The following is a 13,357-nucleotide window of genomic DNA, read 5'->3' as shown; positions in this document are numbered from 1 at the left end:
TCTCACCTCGTGGAGTTGCAATGATCATGAGAACGGTGAGGAATCAGCCCAGAACTACACGGGAGGATCTTGTCAATGATCTCAAGGCAGCTGGGACCATAGTCACCAAGAAAACAATTGGTAACACACTACGCCGTGAAGGACTGAAATCCTGCAGCGCCCGCAATGTCCCCCAGCTCAAGAAAGCACATATACAGGGCCGTCTGAAGTTTGCCAATGAACATCTGAATGATTCAGAGGAGAACTGGGTGAAAGTGTTGTGGTCAGATGAGACCAAAATCAAGCTCTTTGGCATCAACTCAACTCGCCGTGTTTGGAGGAGGAGGAATGCTGCCTATGACCCCAAGAACACCATCCCCACCATCAAACATGGAGGTGGAAACATTATGCTTTGAGGGTGTTTTTCTGCTAAGGGGACAGGACAACTTCACCGCAACAAAGGGACGATGGACGGGGTCATGTACCGTCAAATCTTGGGTGAGAACCTCCTTCCCTCAGCCAGGGCATTGAAAATGGGTCGTGGATGGGTATTCCAGCATGACAATGAACCTAAACACACGTCCAAGGCAACAAAGGAGTGGCTCAAGAAGAAGCACATTAAGGACCTGTAGTGGCCTAGCCAGTCTCCAGACCTTAATCCCATAGAAAATCTGTGGAGGGAGCTGAAGGTTCGAGGTGCCAAACATCAGCCTCGAAACCTTAATGACTTGGAGAAGATCTGCAAAGAGGAGTGGAACAAAATCCCTCCTGAGATGTGTGCAAACCTGGTGGCCAACTACAAGAAACGTCTGACCTCTGTGATTGCCAACAAGGGTTTTGCCACCAAGTTCTGAGTCATGTTTTGCAGAGGGGTCAAATAGTTATTTCCCTCATTAAATGCAAATCAATTTATAACATTTTTGACATGCGTTTTTCTGGATTTTTTTGTTGTTATTCTGTCTCTCACTGTTCAAATAAACCTAACATTAAAATCATAGACTGATCATGTCTTTGTACAGTGGGGAAAAAAAGTATTTAGTCAGCCACCAATTGTGCAAGTTCTCCCACTTAAAAAGATGAGAGAGTCCTGTAATTTTCATCATAGGTACACGTCAACTATGACAGACATATTGAAAAAAAAATCCAGAAAATCACATTGTAGGATTTTTAATGAATTTATTTGCAAATTATGGTGGAAAATAAGTATTTGGTCACCTACAAACAAGCAAGATTTCTGGCTCTCACAGACCTGTAACTTCTTCTTTAAGAGGCTCCTCTGTCCTCCACTCGTTACCTGTATTAATGGCACCTGTTTGAACTTGTTATCAGTATAAAAGACACCTGTCCACAACCTCAAACAGTCACACTCCAAACTCCACTATGGCCAAGACCAAAGAGCTGTCAAAGGACACCAGAAACACAATTGTAGACCTGCACCAGGCTGGGAAGACTGAATCTGCAATAGGTAAGCAGCTTGGTTTGAAGAAATCAACTGTGGGAGCAATTATTAGGAAAATTGAATACATACAAGACCACTGATAATCTCCCTCGATCTGGGTCTCCACGCAAGATCTCACCCCGTGGGGTCAAAATGATCACAAGAACGGTGAGCAAAAATCCCAGAACCACACGGGGGGACCTAGTGAATGACCTGCAGAGAGCTGGGACCAAAGTAACAAAGCCTACCATCAGTAACACACTACACCGCCAGGGACTCAAATCCTGCAGTGCTAGACGTGTCCCCCTGCTTAAACCAGTACATGTCCAGGCCCGTCTGAAGTTTGTTAGAGTGCATTTGGATGATCCAGAAGAGGATTGGGAGAATGTCATATGGTCAGATGAAACCAAAATAGAACTTTTTGGTAAAAACTCAACTCGTCGTGTTTGGAGGACAAAGAATGCTGAGTTGCATCCAAAGAACACCATACCTACTGTGAAGCATGGGGGTGGAAACATCATGCTTTGGGGCTGTTTTTCTGCAAAGGGACCAGGACGACTGATCCGTGTAAAGGAAAGAATGAATGGGGCCATGTATCGTGAGATTTTGAGTGAAAACCTCCTTCCATCTGCAAGGGCATTGAAGATGAAACGTGGCTGGGTCTTTCAGCATGACAATGATCCCAAACACACCGCCCGGGCAACGAAGGAGTGGCTTCGTAAGATGCATTTCAAGGTCCTGGAGTGGCCTAGCCAGTCTCCAGATCTCAACCCCATAGAAAATCTTTGGAGGGAGTTGAAAGTCCATGTTGCCCAGTGACAGCCCCAAAACATCACTGCTCTAGAGGAGATCTGCATGGAGGAATGGGCCAAAATACCAGCAACAGTGTGTGAAAACCTTGTGAAGACTTACAGAAAACATTTGACCTGTGTCATTGCCAACAAGGGTATATAACAAAGTATTGAGAAACTTTTGTTATTGACCAAATACTTATTTTCCACCATAATTTGCAAATAAATTCATAAAAAATCCTACAATGTGATTTTCTGGATTGTTTTTCCTCATTTTGTCTGTCATAGTTGACGTGTACCTGTGATGAAAATTACAGGCCTTTCTCATCTTTTTAAGTGGGAGAACATGCACAATTGGTGGCTGACTAAATACTTTTTTTCCCCACTGTAAGTGGGCAAACGTACAAAATCAGCAGGGGATCAAATACTTTTTTCCCTCACTGTAACACCATCCATCTCTCACAGGAAATACCAAGACCCAATGCATTGGCCGCTTAATTGCAGTTTTAGAGCTCAACTAATAGTCAATCAAACAAGTTTCATGGCTATTTCTATGGGTAATGCTTTGTGTGGAATGGCTTTTCCGAAGCCATTGTTTTTTAATTGATACTTTTTTTACTGTAGTGATTAAAGTGAGAGAAACGTAGAGACATAAACACCCTACACAAGTAGGAATACATTACATTAGACATGCATCAATAGCTTGTGTTTGTGTGTGTTTGTGTGCTTGTTGTGTGAGACGAATGGGGTGCTGACGCATCCTCTTCTGCCTTTGTCAGAAAACGGCAGTTAGTCTCATCTGGGTCGTATTCATTAAGTGCCAAACGGAAAAAACTGACTGAAACAGGGAGGGATACCTGAAGATAACCAATAAGAACGCTTGTTTTTGTTTTCAATTGCAAAACTGTCCAAATATCTTTAGTCAAATTCAGAGCCATCTATATTTGTGCTCTTGAAGGAATGAGAAGGTTTAGCAGCTTCATACTGTACTGTTGTACTGGTTTATAACCTCTTAATAATGTTGTGTTTGTGGACAAAACTCTGTATTGCTGATAGTTACTTTATTGAGGCAAAATGTACTTACTCTATGACTGAGATATGTGGTTGTCCCACCTAACTATCTTAAGATGAATGCTCTAACTGTAAGTCGCTCTGCTAAATGACTAAAATGTAAATGCTTGTGTGTTTGTGCTTGTGTGTGTTTGTGTGTGTTGTGTCTTTGAGAAATGTATTTGATCTGTGCCAGGGAGTTTATCTACAAGTGAAGGAGTCAGCTCTACTCTATTCAGTTTAAAAAGTGACTTCTCAGCAGCAAATCTTTGCCTTAATCAATATTCCCTGAGCAATCACCTGAAAAGTAAGGTATTGCTGCCCAGCAGTGGCGGGGCACTCCTGCAGAGAGGAGGAGTGGGAGGCACAGAGAGAGAGAGAGAGAGAGAGGGAGAGGGAGAGAAAGAAAAAATGTGAAAGAGAAAAAGAAGAGTAAAGTGTAAAAAAACTGAACAAGGACACTGAGAAAGAAGAGAGAGCGTGGATTTTAACTACACACATGGGAGAGAAGCAGCAGAGAGAGTTAAATACAGAGAGAGAGTGAGAGAGAGAGAGAGAGCGAGAGAGAGAGAGAGAGAGAGAGAGAGAGAGAGAGAGAGAGAGAGAGAGAGAGAGAGAGAGAGAGAGAGAGAGAGAGAGAGAGAAAAGAGAGACTTCCCACAATGCCTTTATCCCACGGTTCCATCAAAGCCACAACTTCTTTATATTACACACGTTATGATCAAGGCATCAGTGTATCCATAGCGAATGGTGTGTTGTCCCCGGTGACCTCACCAACCCCTGCTGGGCGGCTGCTGGGGCTCCCTGAGCTGTTGGCATATTTTGATTACAGTAGTAGGATGTAAATGTGATTTGGCTTGCTGTAGAAAGTGTTACTTTGTTTGTAGAATAATCTCTATCCTCCATGTTCCCTCACAGTGGTTCAAAGAGTACCTCTTAAGCCTTCATTGGCTGTAGCTCAGTACTGATATATTGTATCATGTATTATTCTGTTTTGTGTGTCTGCGCGAGTGAGAGGGAGCATGAGTGTATGCAAATGTGCCTGTGCTTGTGTTCGTGTGCATCCTTGTGTGTCCGCATGTCTGTTTTTCCTTTACTACCCATCTGTGCGTGGTCCTTCTGAAACCAACCCGGTCGCCCCAGTATACTCCTTAAACTCAGCAGAGATATATTGGCCTCAGAAGCAACTGATTAGGTCAGGCAGAAGACTGTACAGTTGTCCTATATTAACAGTGGTGGGAAGCATTCAGAGGCTAAATCCCAAATGACACCCTATTCCTTATGTAGTGCACTACACTCCATGGGCCCTGGCCAAAGGTAGTGCACTATATAGGGAAGGGGTTGGCAATCATTTTGGCTTGGTCAGATCGGGGTTTAGAAATTCAGCAGAGGACCGCAGTATATTTATTTTTGACCCATTTGTTAGTCAAAAGCAATTTGTGGGCCAGAAAAAAAGTTTTTTGAAAATATATATGCTTTCCATCTAGTTTTAGATGTTCAAGAGAGGCCTGGAGTGTTTGTTTTTTAACCCAAAATAATAATAAAATAAATAAAAAATGACTCTAACCTCCCGCAGGCGGGTTTGAAATGGGCTTGCGGGCCGTAGTTTGCCCACCACTGAAATAGGGAATAGGGTGCTCTTTGGGATGCACCCCGAGTGCTCTGACTCAAATCAAATCAAATCAAAATGTATTTGCCACATGCGCCGAATACAGCAGGTGTAGACATTACAGTGAAATGCTTACTTACAAGCCCTTAACCAACAATGCAGTTTTTAAAAAAGAAAAATGTAAAAGAAAAAAGTGTTAATTAAAATAGCTAAAGAGCAGCAGTAAAATATAATAACAGATGGGAGGCTATATACAGGGGGGTACCGGTACAGAGTCAATGTGCGGGGGCACCGGCTAGTCAAGGTAATTGTACATGTGGGTAGAGTTAAACTGACTATGCATAAATAGTAAACAGAGTAGCAGCAGCATAAAAGAGGGGGATGGGGTGGGGTGGGGGGCAGTGCAAATAGTTCCGGGTAGCCATGATTAGCTGTTCAGGAGTCTTATGGCTTGGGGGTAGAAGCTGTTGAGAAGCCTTTTGGACCTAGACTTGGCGCTCCGGTACCACTTGCCGTGCGGTAGTTGAGAGAACAGTCTATGACTAGGGTGCTTTGAGTCTTTGACAATTGTTAGGGCCTTCCACTGACACCGCCTGGTATAGAGGTCCTGTATGGCAGGAAGCTTGGCCCCAGTGATATACTGGGCCGTACGCACAACCCTCTGTAGTGCCTTGCGGTCGGAGGCCGAGCAGTTGCCATACCAGGCGATGATGCAACCAGTCATGATGCTCTCGATGGTGCAGCTGTATAAATGTTTGAGGATCTGAGGACCCATGCCAAATCTTTTCAGTCTCATTACATTTACATTTACATTTTAGTAATTTAGCAGACGCTCTTATCCAGAGCGACTTACAGTTAGTGAGTGCATACATTATTTTTTCATTTCTTTTCATACTGGCCCCCCATGGGAATCAAACCCACAACCCTGGCATTGCAAACGCCATGCTCTAACTGAGCTACATCCCTGCCGGCCATTCCCTCCCTTACCCTGGACGACGCTGGGCCAATTGTGCGCCGCCCCATGGGTCTCTTGAGGGGGAATAGGTTTTGTCGTGCCCACTTCACGATTGTCTTGGTGTGTTTGGACCATAATAGTTCGTTGGTGATGTGGACACCAAGGAACTTGAAGCTCTCAACCTGTTCCACTACAGCCCAGTCGATGAGAATGGGGGCGTGCTCAGTCCTCTTTTTTTTCCTGTAGTCCTCATTCATCTCCTTTGTCTTGATCATGTTGAGGGAGAGGTTGTTATCCTGGCACCACACAGCCAGGTCTCTGACCTCCTACCTATAGGCTGTCTCATCGTTGTCGGTGATCAGGCCTACCACTGTTGTGTCATCGGCAAACTTAATGATGGTGTTGGAGTCATGCCTGGCCATGCAGTCATGGGTGAACAGGAAGTACAGGAGGGGACTGAGCACACACCCCTGAGGGGCCCCCGTGTTGAGGATCAGCGTGGAAGACGTGTTGTTACCTACCCTTACCACCTGGGGGGCGGCCCGTCAGGAAGTACGGGATCCAGTTGCAGAGGGAAGTGTTTAGTCCCAAGATCCTTAGCTTTGTGATGAGCTTTGAGGGCACTATAGTGTTGAACGCTGAGCTGTAGTCAATGAATAGCATTCTCATGTAGGTGTTCCTCTTGTCCAGATGGGAAAGGGCAGTGTGGAGTGCAATAGAGATTGCATCATCTGTGGATCTGTTGGGGCGATATGCAAATTGAAGTGGGTCTAGGGTTTCTGGGATAAAGGTGTTGATGTGAGCCATGACCAGCCTTTCAAAGCACTTCATGGCTACAGACGTGAGTGCTACGGGTCGGTAGTCATTTAGGCAGGTTGTCTTATTGTCCTTGGGCAAAGGGACTATGGTGGTCTGATTGAAACATGTTGGTATTACAGACTCAGTCAGGGCCATGTTGAAAATGTCAGTGAAGACACTTGCCAGTTGGTCAGCACATGCTCGGAGTACACGTTCTGGTAATCCGTCTGGCCCTGCGGCCTTGTGAATGTTGACCTGCTTAAAAGTCTTACTCACATCGGCTACGGAGAGCGTGATCACATAGTCATCCAGAACAGCTGGTGCTCTCATGCATGCTTCAGTGTTGCTTGCCTCGAAGCGAGCATAGAAGTGGTTTAGCTCATCTGGTAGGCTTGTGTCACTGGGAAGCTCGCGGCTGTGCTTCCCTTTGTAGTCTGTAATATTTTGCAAGCCCTGCCACATCCGACGAGCATCAGAGCCGGTGTAGTACGATTAAATCTTAGTCCTGTATTGACGCTTTGCCTGTTTGATGGTTCGTCGGAGGGCATAGCGGGATTTCTTACAAGCTTCCAGGTTAGAGTCCCGCTCCTTGAAAGTGGCAGCTCGACCCTTTAGCTCAGTGAGGATGTTGCCTGTAATCCATGGCTTCTGGTTGGGGTATGTACGTACGGTCACTGTGGGGACGACATCATTGATGCACTTATTGATGAAGCCAGTGACTGATGTGGTGTACTCCTCAATGCTATCTGAAGAATCCCGGAACTTATTCCAGTCTGTGCTAGCAAAACAGTCCTGTAGCTTAGCATCTGCGTCATCTGACCACTTTTTTTAGCTTCCTGCTATAGTTGTTGCTTATAAGCAGGAATCAGGAGGATAGAGTTATGGTCAGATTTGCCAGTAAAGGTGGTCTAGAGTTTTTTTTCCCGCTGGTTGCACATTTAACATGCTGATAGAAATTAGGTAGAACGGATTTAAGTTTCCCTGCATTAAAGTCCCCGGCCACTAGGAGCGCTGCCTCTGGATGAGTGTTTTCCTGTTTGTTTATGGCCTTATACAGCTAATTGAGTGCAATCTTAGTGCCTGCATCGGTTTGTGGTGGTAAATAGACAGCTACGAAAAATATAGATGAAAACTCTCTTGGTAAATAGTGTGGTCTACAGCTTATCATGAGATACTCTACCTCAGGCGAGCAAAACCTTGAGACTTCCTTAGTGTTAGATTTTGTGCACCAGCTGTTGTTTACAAATATACACAGACTGCCACCCCTTGTCTTACCGGAGTCAGCCGCTCTATCCTGTCGATGTTGCGTATAGCCCGCTAGCTGTATGTTATCAATGTCGTCGTTCAGCCACGACTCGGTGAAACATAAGATATTACAGTTTTTAATGTCCCGTTGGTAGGATAACCTTAGTCTTAGGTCATCCAATTTGTTTTCAAATGATTGAACATTGGCTAATAGGATTGATGGAAGAGGCAGTTTACTCGCTCGCTGTCGGATCCTTACAAGGAACCCCGACCTACGTCCACGATATCTCTGTCTCTTTCTCATGCGAATGACAGGGATTTGGGCCTTGTCAGGTGTCTGTAGAATATCCTTTGCGTCCGACTCGTTGAAGAAAAAATCTTCGTCCAATACGAGGTGAGTAATCGCTGTCCTGATATCCAGAAGCTCTTTTTGGTCATAAGAGACGGTGGCAGAAACATTATGTACAGAATAAATTACAAATAACGCGAAAAAACACACATAATAGTACAATTGGTTAGAGGGCTGTAAAACGGCAGCCATCTTCTCCGGCGCCATCTTTTTAATAATGATGTGTTTGGATGCTGTGTGGTCCGGCTAAGGAGGTATTGACTGTCAGCCTTTTTTGTTATTATTTTTGCTTTCTGATTGCTTGTTTATTTGTGGCTTAAGTGAAAGTTACTGCCTACAAATGAAAGACAAATGACATTTGTTCCTCTCTTTCTCTCTTTTCAAAGAGTTTTCCACAGAGGAGTAACCTTGAAGGTAGAACGTGGTTATGCTCCTCATTTTAACTCTGTATTTTCTATTATCAGAGATAGATTTTGGCTTTATTTGGTGCACTGTGTAGTTAATAATGAACTATAATACATTTGGTGACTAGAAATACTCATTTCGTTTACCAAGACGACTGTTGCAGGATTTTAATTGTAGCTTCCATAATGGTGAAGATGTGTCTCCCTTTTTGAACCACAGTGCCTGGGTCAAATGAGATTTCACGTCCCAGAGGAGTTCATCAAATTTAATTATGATACATATAATTACCAAAAGCAATCTTGTGTGGGTTTGGAATAATCATTTCAGAGGGAGATGTTGGCACCTGCAGGGGTAAGGCATAATTTTGAGAGAGCGGAGGGAGGGAGAGAGAGGGAGAGACAGAGAGAGGGGGGAGAAAGAGAGAGGGGGGGGGGAGAACGAGAGAGAGAGAGAGGAGCAGAGTACTCTTCTGGGAAAACTGGTAGTTGCTCCATGATGATCTGTCATTTGTCACTCAGAAAGTCATATTTTGAAGCTAAAAGATGGATTCTCAAGGTCATTCTATTGTTCACACATTCTATTCTTCAATGTTATTCTTCATTGTTCTGCTGAATTTAGGCTATAAAAGACTCGATTGAGATACATAGTTATAGGTTCTGACCATACAATCACAATAAAAGCGTATCTCCAGATGGTTATAAATGTAGGAAAAAAACAATATTCAGTATTGCTAAATGTTCGTGAAATGTCCTTGATGGGATTTGCAGTGACGGACCAGTGTAAAAAGCAGATTGCAGCAGTGGTGTAGTTGTAAAGTGAGTGAGGAGAGTGATGAGAGAGAGGTGGGTTATGAATGGGAGAAAGATCAAGGTCTGTAATTGGTTCATCTCCCATGAGGGGCACGGAGGGGGGACGTCACTCCCTCAATCCCCCCTGCTTGTAGTAATCCCTCATAGAGCTCCTTTCAGCCCCGCCCGCCTTCGATCCCCCTCCGAAAATCGATGAAATATTTTCCCACAGAAATTAAGAGGAAAAATAGGAGTGATCTGATCTGTAGTCAAGGTCTTCTTAATTAATAGTTTTTGAAAAGCCAGAGAAAGAGGAGGAGGAGGAGAATGTGGAACAATGGAAGGATCAAGGTCACCTCCTTCCTACTACCTGACTTCAAACGGAACCTTAGAACCCATGGAACATCAGAACATTCTTTGGTACAACTCTGCAACGAACTGTGTGACATCATTCTGTGTTCCGCAGTAGCCTCTGACACACCGCTACATGCCAAAACATAAAAGCCTTCATTTTGTTGTCCTGTTGTCTCAAACTCAAGTGTCGAGAAGAGAGACATGCCACTGTGGTTTATCGTCCTTTCCCAACCTTCAAAGCGTCTCCGAACTCCCAAATATTCCTGTCACCTCTCCCCATCTCACCTCAACGTCTCGGTATACCTTTATCTTCCCAAAGTGAAGACAGCAACACAAGCCTTTCCCAACACCCTCGGCTATCTCCAATCTCCAGAATGCCCTTAACTTCCCTGACCACTCAGGAAGAGAGCTACGTCTCCTAGCTGAACATGAAAGACAATAACAACCTTTCTCTCACTAATGAGGTCATAGAGATATGTAAATTCCCTCTGTCTGGCTCCTGCCTCCAGCTCTGATGTCAGAAGGGCATATCGGCAGATTGTTATCTGATGAAGGTAGCGTTATAACGGCCTGAGGCATTTAATTAGACCATTTCCCATCCTTCATTAGTTAATCGTTCATTGTTCATCACATCAACTACTCAACAAAAGGTATCCATTATCTAAATATTGTTTTATGGGATACAGTTGTATGCTAGAACGGTACACAATGTCAATGCAATATTGTATATCTGTCTGTGTTTTCATGTTTCTGCATTCTGTATGACCCAAAAATAATTTTCTCAACAGATTATTTCAACAGATTCAATTAAAGTCATCATCATCACCCTCAAAGCTGTAGAGAGAAATCCCCTCAGGCTATCTGAAGCCCATTGTTCCTATGAACCTTGGAGATACCTTACAGTATGTTTACGCTACTTCTTCAATGCAGCGATGCACAGTACAGTAAGCCACCATATAGAGAGGAAGCAAACATTCACTAATGACAGGGATGTTCAGATCCTCCTAGACATGAGAGGTACTGTATATACACACTTTTGCAAGCCTTCAGCTGCATAATGCTATTCAGTCAATGAGGAGAATGGTTACATACACATGTTCTATCGATGGGACTCTGTTCTTAACAGTGTTGCAGAGGGTTCCTTGGGAGGGTACAGCACGCATGTATCACCATTGCCTGGGTATGTGTGATGGTGAGAAGAGAAAAAACAATGCAGGCAGGGAGATGATGTCAGGCAATGACAACTCAGATCCCATCCCTCTGTGCTGTTATGTGTGTGTGTGAGGAGGGGAGGTTGTGTGTGTAGGGTAGCTGTGTGTGTGCGTGTGTTTGTATCTTACGTAGTTTAGAGGAGCAGAAGGAACAGAAAGGGGTTCAAGTATACAATGTGGGGGTGTGTTGGAAAATGTCCCTATCACTTGAGTTGATGAATGCCACTAGAAGCTGCCAAATGCTGTGATTACCGGGAGGAGGCAGCATGAAAACACTGAGTGACTTGAGGGGTCAAGACAGAGCTCTCTGCGGATACTGGGACCAGCTTCTTGAGGGGGTGTGCGGGGGGGTGGAGGTTGCCTCACAGTGTGTGTGTGTATCTTATGTGTGGATGCTCCACTGATGGGTGCAGTGTGTGGGTGAGCTGTAACTCAAGAGGTTGGATGGAGGACAGACTAAGTGCCTCTCTTGGGACAGCCATTTGGCTTCTAAATGCAGTGGAGAGAAACAAGGTAAAAACGAACGCACACGCTAGAGACCAACAGAGATACATTACATGCACGTTGAACATATCATTCCAAAATCATGGGCATTAATATGGAGTTGGTCCCCCATGCTATAACAGCCTCCATGCTTCTGGGAAGGCTTTCCACTAGATGTTGGAACATTGCTGCGGGGACTTGGTAAGCATAATTGTTTTGGACAGGCAGCGGTCTTCATGTCTCCTAACAGTTTTCTTATAACACCTCCATATAGACTTCACACGGAAACTTACGGAAACTGCACCAGTGATTCTCAATATTTTCCTGGGGAGAGGGTGCATTGTTGTTTTAACTAAGCACTAACACATCTGATTCAACAAATAAACTAATTATCAAGCCCTTGATTAATTGAATAAGATTGATTAGTTGGAATCAGATGTGATACTGCTGGGCTGTAGCAAAAATATATATCCCTGAGACTCAGGAATGAATGGACAAAAACTGGCTTATACCAGCTAAGTAAAGACATTGTGACAGAGAGAGAAAGAGAGAGAAAGAGAGAGAAAGAGTAATCCACAGGCATAAAGCTGGTGTTGTCATCTGGTCCGGTAATTTACCCAGCTATCTCTCTGCAGAGGATTTGTGCGGTTAGAATAGCGGCCCTACCCGGCATGCCGTTTTGCTCGGCTTTGCAAATTAACCAGTCAGCTCATGAGAATTTAATGTGGCTTCAAATGAGTTCCATTTCTCTGGCTGTCCATTATTATGGATTTTCCCAAACCCCGGCGTGCAGCTCTCCTTCTGTCGTTAGGAGTAAAGCTTTGTTCAAAATGAGATGGTGAAGCAGAAGCACATTGTCTTGTGACTACTCAAACCTCGAAGCCCTTAAGGTGTTATACTAGAGCTGGAGGTATCTACACACGTACACGTGCAGACGCACGCACGCACGCACACACCTACCCTACACTCCTCACCCCACCCTAACAACCATCTCTATCCCTATGAGGAGCTTCATCTTGATGATGAAAGGAGTAGAAGAATGCCATGATAACTCCAGTCCCAGTAGTGTGCTTCAGCAGCTCCTCAACCATGCCTGCCTCAGCCCTGTTCTCTTCACTTACATTGCCTGCCACCATGACTTTCCTCTCCTCTCCATCTCCTCTGTCTTTACAGCAGCCTCAGGCCCCAGGGCTGCATGATCTCTGAGTCTCTAGCAGGAGAGATGTCATTACAAAGAGGCTTATCCTTCACCATTTTGCTCCTTAGAATTCTATCTAGTTCTCCTTAGAAGTTTGTCATATCACAAATGAAAAGTTGATTAATTAAATGCAACAGTAAGCCAAAGGTGTGCTGACAAAATGTCAGATATCAACAGTAGATATATTAACTGCACAATAACCACTGACAAAAAGGCATGAACTGTTTTCAGTGCTATATGCTTCCCACAGCTCTACCATAGTAAGTCATCTGTGTGCCTTTAGTTCATTTATGCCTTCAGATGTATCCCTTTTAAAAACCATTATGATCAGCATGTGCCCAGACAGAGTGAGTCATCCAGTGTATCATATATAGGTGATCGTGCAGCTGTGCTTGTATGCCTATGGTAACCCCTGGCCCCTGACACCAGGTCATTAGTAACACCTGTCAGTCAGAGAGGAGAGCGCCCAGCAACCCCAATCCCCCTCCCAGCCCCCCATGGAGAGGCTTTGACAGCTAATAGTGAGATGATGATGTGCCCCTAGCCTCTACACCCCCTGCTCCCATAATCATAACTCTTGGGTTGACCCCTGACCACCAACTGTTACAATAGGGAGAGTGGGGGTATACGTGACCATGATAAAAAGGTAAGGTGGATGGATATGGAGGTTCTGCTAGGACATTGACCGTCAATTATTCACAAGC

The sequence above is a fragment of the Coregonus lavaretus genome (assembly GCF_964263955.1).
Source record: "Coregonus lavaretus genome assembly, chromosome: 23".
Taxonomy (NCBI): Eukaryota; Metazoa; Chordata; class Actinopteri; order Salmoniformes; family Salmonidae; genus Coregonus; species Coregonus lavaretus.
Note: the sequence above shows the minus strand (reverse complement) of the source record.